Here is a 6,340-nt window from a genome sequence, read left to right as displayed (position 1 = left end):
TAGTCTTGAAGTTGAAGAAAGTTAAGTCACTTCAAACTATATAATCATCGACTAAGAAATTTATCGAAAGATTTGATCATGAGTTGAATAATTTAATTTAAATTAAAATTATTTTACTTATACTCATTTAATTTGTTATTCATTAAACTCAATAAAATTTATTCGATGTACTTATTAAAAATATTATTAATCGACTTGTACTCGTTAACTTATCAAAATGTTACCCTTATTTCTTTCCCTCTCTCTATTTATAGTCTATAATGCTATGAAGAGCTTAATATAATTAACAAACATAAAATAAATTATCAAATATTGTATAAAATAATTTCAAAGTCTAAAAACTCTAAAGTAAAAATCTACAATACATCAAAAATAACATATCACAATCAATGTGACAATCCATAGTACATTAAAACTAACATATTACAATCACGAGTTATACTGTAGGGTCACTCGCTTAGGTCAAACTCTCTCTATTTTATAGCCCTATCTTGTGTCCTTTTTCATGTCTTTAACAGACAGTTTTAGGGTTGGTTTTAGCCGTTGAATTTCTTTACTTCTTTATCATTTAGTTTTTAATAAGTCTATCTTTATGAAATGTATTTCTCTATTTTTATATCATTTTTATCTATCTTTGGTACATTTTTTATTATTTTCTATCGATCCTTTGGTTGTTTTTTGGTTTAATTTTCTCAGGTTGAATTTGACATCATCTCGAGTGATCAAGATGACGATTATTTATTATGTCGCTGATTTGTCCTTCTTTAAACCCTCGAATTGAATTTGAATATGTAGTTTGTGTTCGAGATAGTAATTTCAGGCTCGATTATGAATGTGATTGGCGGTTGTCTTCAATAGTTCCATCTCCTTGTTGTGGTTCGTTTGTCGATACAGTCAAATATGTTCTTTACGATGACTTGTTCAATTTTTTGGATGAGTTTTTAACATTTTCCATGTACGGTCCTTGTATTATCCAAGTGGCTAGTTTATGTGTAATTGTTATATAAAAACATCTAATTTTAATAATGTATCATCTTGAAAAAATAATTTTAACAATGTATAATCAATCTTAAAAATAAGACAAGTAATATCTTGAAGAATTAAGTGACTTTCTCAAATTATCGACTCGAGTTAAGTCTTATAAACTCAAATCGTTAAGGTGTCGACTCTAAACTCAAATTTAAATTAAATTAATTAAAATATTTATTAAATTTTAATAAATTGAACTCAAATTACTCAACTCAGTTAACACCATACCCCTAATGTGATAATCCAGACCAATAAATCATGCAACTATTCCACTTAAAATTTTAAAAGTTAGAAATCAATCATTAACGTTATCGATTGGTTACAAAATGGTCACTCACCGTTAACCGCCGTTAACAGGCGTGACAAAAAACATAGCTAGCACATTAATTACTTACATGGACTCGGTTGACTAGATTGATCGCCACACTGGAGATCCGAATATCTCCGACAGTTATCTCATATTCTCCTTTAAACAAAAACCTAATCCCTAAAATTAAAATTTAGGTTTTTTTCATATATTTTCTTCCTCTATTTGGTTGTATCTCTTCTAATTTTTTTTCTGGAAAGTAGTATTCACAAGATCAAATGATATCCTAGTTGCATCTTCGTTCATTTATTAACTACATCAATAATAGAGAAAATTAAGAAGACGAGATGATAATAAGAAGAGTTTGAAGAAAGACCCAACTGAGAAAGATGAAGAAGATCAGACATCGAAAGAATGTTATTTGATGTGAAAGGGAAGGAGTGTATTCGAAGCATGTGTGTTTTGGTTCATCATGGAAAGAAAAGAACATAACCAGTAAAGAAAGATGTTGCTCAATCAAAGTCCATGGTAGAGCGTTATTTAATGTGGGTAAACCCAAAGAAGGGAAAATTACTGATCTTTGAGACTTTGTGGCAACACCATCGACTACCAAAACTTTCAAGAAACTGATCAAATCCATGGGAAAAAAAGACAAACCATAATTAATAAGATAATAGAGAATAAAGGCTAAGATTAATACATGTAAATCGAATTTTTTTTAAGTTGGGTGAGAAATTGAACAAAGCAGCAAGCAAAAAAAAGCTTCATGAAATGAAACAAATAAAGAGATGATTGTATCAAACAAAAAGAAAAACTCAAATCTAAAACTTACAAGTATAACAAATCCCATGAAGGAAATCTAGTATTTAAGCTCACATACTAGAATCCCCTTCTTGTTAACCTTAGTTGGGCATCCACAGTTGCAAAGCATAACATCCATGGAGTTTTTCATCTTCACGGGATTGGGTTTAGGGATTTCTTACATTTTTTGAACAAAAAATTTAAATATGAATGAAAAAGCCTTATTTTTAATTTTAGGGATTGTGTTTTTATTTAAAGAAGAAGTGGGGGTAACTGTTGGATATATTTGGGTCTCTAGCGTGGCGGTCAACCTAGTCAACTAATTCTATGTAAGCAGTTAACACACCAGTTATGTTTTTCGTCACGCTTGTTAATGGCGGTTAACGATGGGTGACCATTTTCTAACAAATCAATAACGTTAGTGACCAATTTGTAACTTTTGAAACTTTAGTGGGGAAAACAAAAATTTACTCAAACATTAGTGACCAATGGTGGAGTTTACTCTATTCTTTAAAACAATTTAGGATAAATATTTATTTATAATTTTTAATCTATTAATAATAGAAAATTTCTACAATGTTCGACGAGCAACGCTAAGGACAATTAATTTAATTTATAAAAGTTTAAAATTCTAAAGGATTCATTGTATAATTATAAATTAGTTAAAAAATTTAAGATAAATTATTTAAAATAAAATATTAAATAATTTTTTCTCATAATTTTTTTTTTGCAATAGTTTAAAGGTAAATTAATATTTTATTTACCTTTAAGTTATAAAATATTTAATTTTTATTTAATCCAATTGTTGTTAAAAATTATAGAAAATAATGTAATTATTATGAAATAATATAAACGAAGCAATAAGATAGAACGAGAAGAACAAAATATATAGGAACAATGGGAGAAAACAGTATTATTATCTCAATCTGAGTTGTGTATAATGTTTTCTATGAACTCCATATTTATAAGCATAAGGAGTAGATATCATATAAAACTCTAACTTTAATTGATATTAAAGTTCTAATGATAAAGTATATCAAAAATATATCTTAAGATAGAGTTAGACATCCACGTAAATAAATATTCAAAACACTCTCCCTTGGATGTATTTGAAGATAATGTGCCTCGTTAAAAAAAATTATTAAAATAAAAACCCTATGGGAAAAAAATCTTAATGAAGGAAAAGAGTACACATATCTTTAATATATATAACATGTTGCCTCATTAAAAACCTTACCAGGAAAACCCAATGAGACAAAACCTTGGTTAAGGGGGAAAAGTACAACGTGTAATTACTCCCCTCATGATAATATCACATTTTCAATTAATCTAATTTAAGTACTCAATCTACAAGTCGAGAAAAAACTTGATTTCAAGATTCTTTAAACAATCAAGATATTTTTAAAACTCTTCAAAAATTCTATTTAGAAGCTCTTCAAGAGTTTCAATTCAAAGTATACAATAATTATCATAACTTGATCTTGATGTCTTAATAAAGACATATGAGCAAATAGACTCTCATTGATTCGGATATACCATACACAATTAAATCGATTCATTCTATCAAAATATTTATGCAAATATATTTGTACAAATTTACTAGGAATTTTTAAATGCTTCTAGCATTTTTATCTTTCAAGGATAAATATCATTATATATTGATTCACAAACTATTAGATGTGCTATAAAATTTTCATAAATACCAGAGTAATAAAATAATTGCATCCACCACAAATTTAAAGTCATATTGTATATTTTACGACTACTCGTTTATACCTTACTTGCATTACACCTTTAGGTGTTTGAATTTATTGTCCATGTTTCGGAAGTTGATTTAACTTCACTTGAATAGCGTCTTTCCATGTATCTCAAATTATTTTCACATCTATACTTCTGGATAGATTTCAATTCAAGATCCTCATTTTATTTCTTTACTTATATAAAAATAGTATTTGTAAAATCGTTATCGACAACTTTTCTATTTTGGTTCCATCATTTTCTCATAATGATATAACTTATCGAGATCTCTTCATTATTTCCACTTTCAGTTTTTAGGTACATGAAACTCTTCTAGAGTTATATTATTAGTTATGTCTTGGGTTTCTTCAGGAATACTCGCCTCTGCTATATGATCATCTTATTCTAGTTTTCATTTACTAGAATTTTAATCGTCGGAACTATCATGCTTCGGTCATGGTTTACATTCTTTTGCTCTAACATGTTATCCTTCTAGGTTTTCAATTCAAATTTAGAACATTTTTAGTTGGTATATGAGACTTGATTACTCTCATTAGGTCAGTAAATATTTATGGCAGTTAACTTGTAATGAATTATCTTATGAACTTGTAATGATAATTCATTTATATTTTCATCCATCCGATTCTTCTTTCCCCTGATAAAAAATAATTAAATCCAAAACATTCAATAAATTGAGACTTATACTCAACAATATTCTTAATCTACTTCAAATGTCAATTATGTGTATTTTGTGGGGATCAATATATAATACACAAACCAAAAATTTTATAATGGCTTTTGACCATAAGCCAATCATAAGGAGAATTATAACTTATTGGCTTAATGCGTAGTAGTTCTATATGTGAATTACTATATAGATACTAGAAGTTTTGTTCTCATAGTTTAGCTATTAAAAGGAGGCAATGAAAAATTTTGCTAAACTGTTTGTTCATAAATTATGGGCTTTGTAACATTTATTTCAACTGATATACAATATAATCTTTGAAAGCCAGAAATATAAACTCACTAAGTTTAGCAAGACGAATAGTCTTAATTGCATAATCTGAAACTTTTCATTTTTTTCTCACAAACTACAAGTTGTGAGTTCGTAATATTGTGATTTGTCTCGCAGATACATCTACTGAAATCATATCAAAGTTTTCTAGTTTGTTGATAAATGGGCTCATAAGTCAATCAGATATGCAAGACATTCGATCTTAACTTTAACTAGTGATGTTCTGAACTCCTTTTGAAAACAAATAACACAATAAGTTCAGGTTCTTTTAAATTATTTAAATCTTAATAATCTTCCCATCATTATTGATTGGGATGGTCTATCCAATCATAACAAATAATTAATATTTTCAAACTTGTAAACTTCTAGTCTACCATAACATATGATTCAATTTCATTCAAAATTTATGAACTTCTAGTTTACTAATATACAGTACAACCAAAAAATGCTAGACAATTTTAAGATACAAGTTTCCTCAAAACTTGAAAATACACTATTGGTCATAAAATTGTTTATTCTAGTAGGAATATATTTAACTCTTCTAGAGTTTTCAATAAATTTTGTACTACAAATATTAATAACAATTTACTATGAGAAACATGATAAATAAAAATAAACCATGATAAGTGTACCTCGAGGTTGTTAATAATGCCATCATCATGATTGTTTTCGTATAGACTATCATAAACATCAAAACAACATTCTTTTTTATGATAAAATCAAAACTACAAATAAAAATATCGAATTATAAGTAATTATTATAATAAAATAACATAATAGTCAACCTTTGTGTTTTTAACATTCATTATCAATCTCTAAAACTATCATAAAAGATAACAATAATGTCCAACCATTATCATTCAATGACAAAGTCGTCCGCTTAAGAAGATTGATATATTTTTCTTTTAAACTCCCTTTTTTCCTTAACTACAATAAAATGTTATTGGGACGATACAGCTCAATGTCATGGGAATCGCTAGAAAAGAATTATTATTGTCATTCATCACATCAATTATTAGCACTAAATTTAATGATAACATCAAATAGAACCTACACAAAGAGAAACAGACGATGATGAATTGAATTGAACAAGAAACACATTTTTTATAATCCATCCGACGTAAAAAAAATTCAAACATGATTAAACCAGTTCACCATATCCCTCCTCAAAGCTATAGCACAAGTCTTCTGTCTTTGCATTTAAGATATTCAAAACATATGCGATCATAAGCATTTATGACATAAATAAATACCAATTTATATTCCATCATTTTGTTCTCCTGTAATTTCAAAGGAATACTTACCGGCAAAATATCTTAAAATTTGGGGCATTCGATATATATATATCTTTATTTTTATTTTTCAGTTATGTAATCACACCCAAAATATGGTCAAAATCATTAGGGAAACCAACTCATATGAGAAGACTAATATATAAGATTTCAAACAAA

This window comes from Hibiscus syriacus, unplaced genomic scaffold, assembly GCF_006381635.1.
Source record: "Hibiscus syriacus cultivar Baekdansim isolate YM2019G1 unplaced genomic scaffold, ASM638163v2 tig00110384_pilon, whole genome shotgun sequence".
Lineage (NCBI taxonomy): Eukaryota > Viridiplantae > Streptophyta > Magnoliopsida > Malvales > Malvaceae > Hibiscus > Hibiscus syriacus.
The sequence above is the reverse complement of the archived record's forward strand: the minus strand, read 5'-3'. Positions refer to the sequence as shown.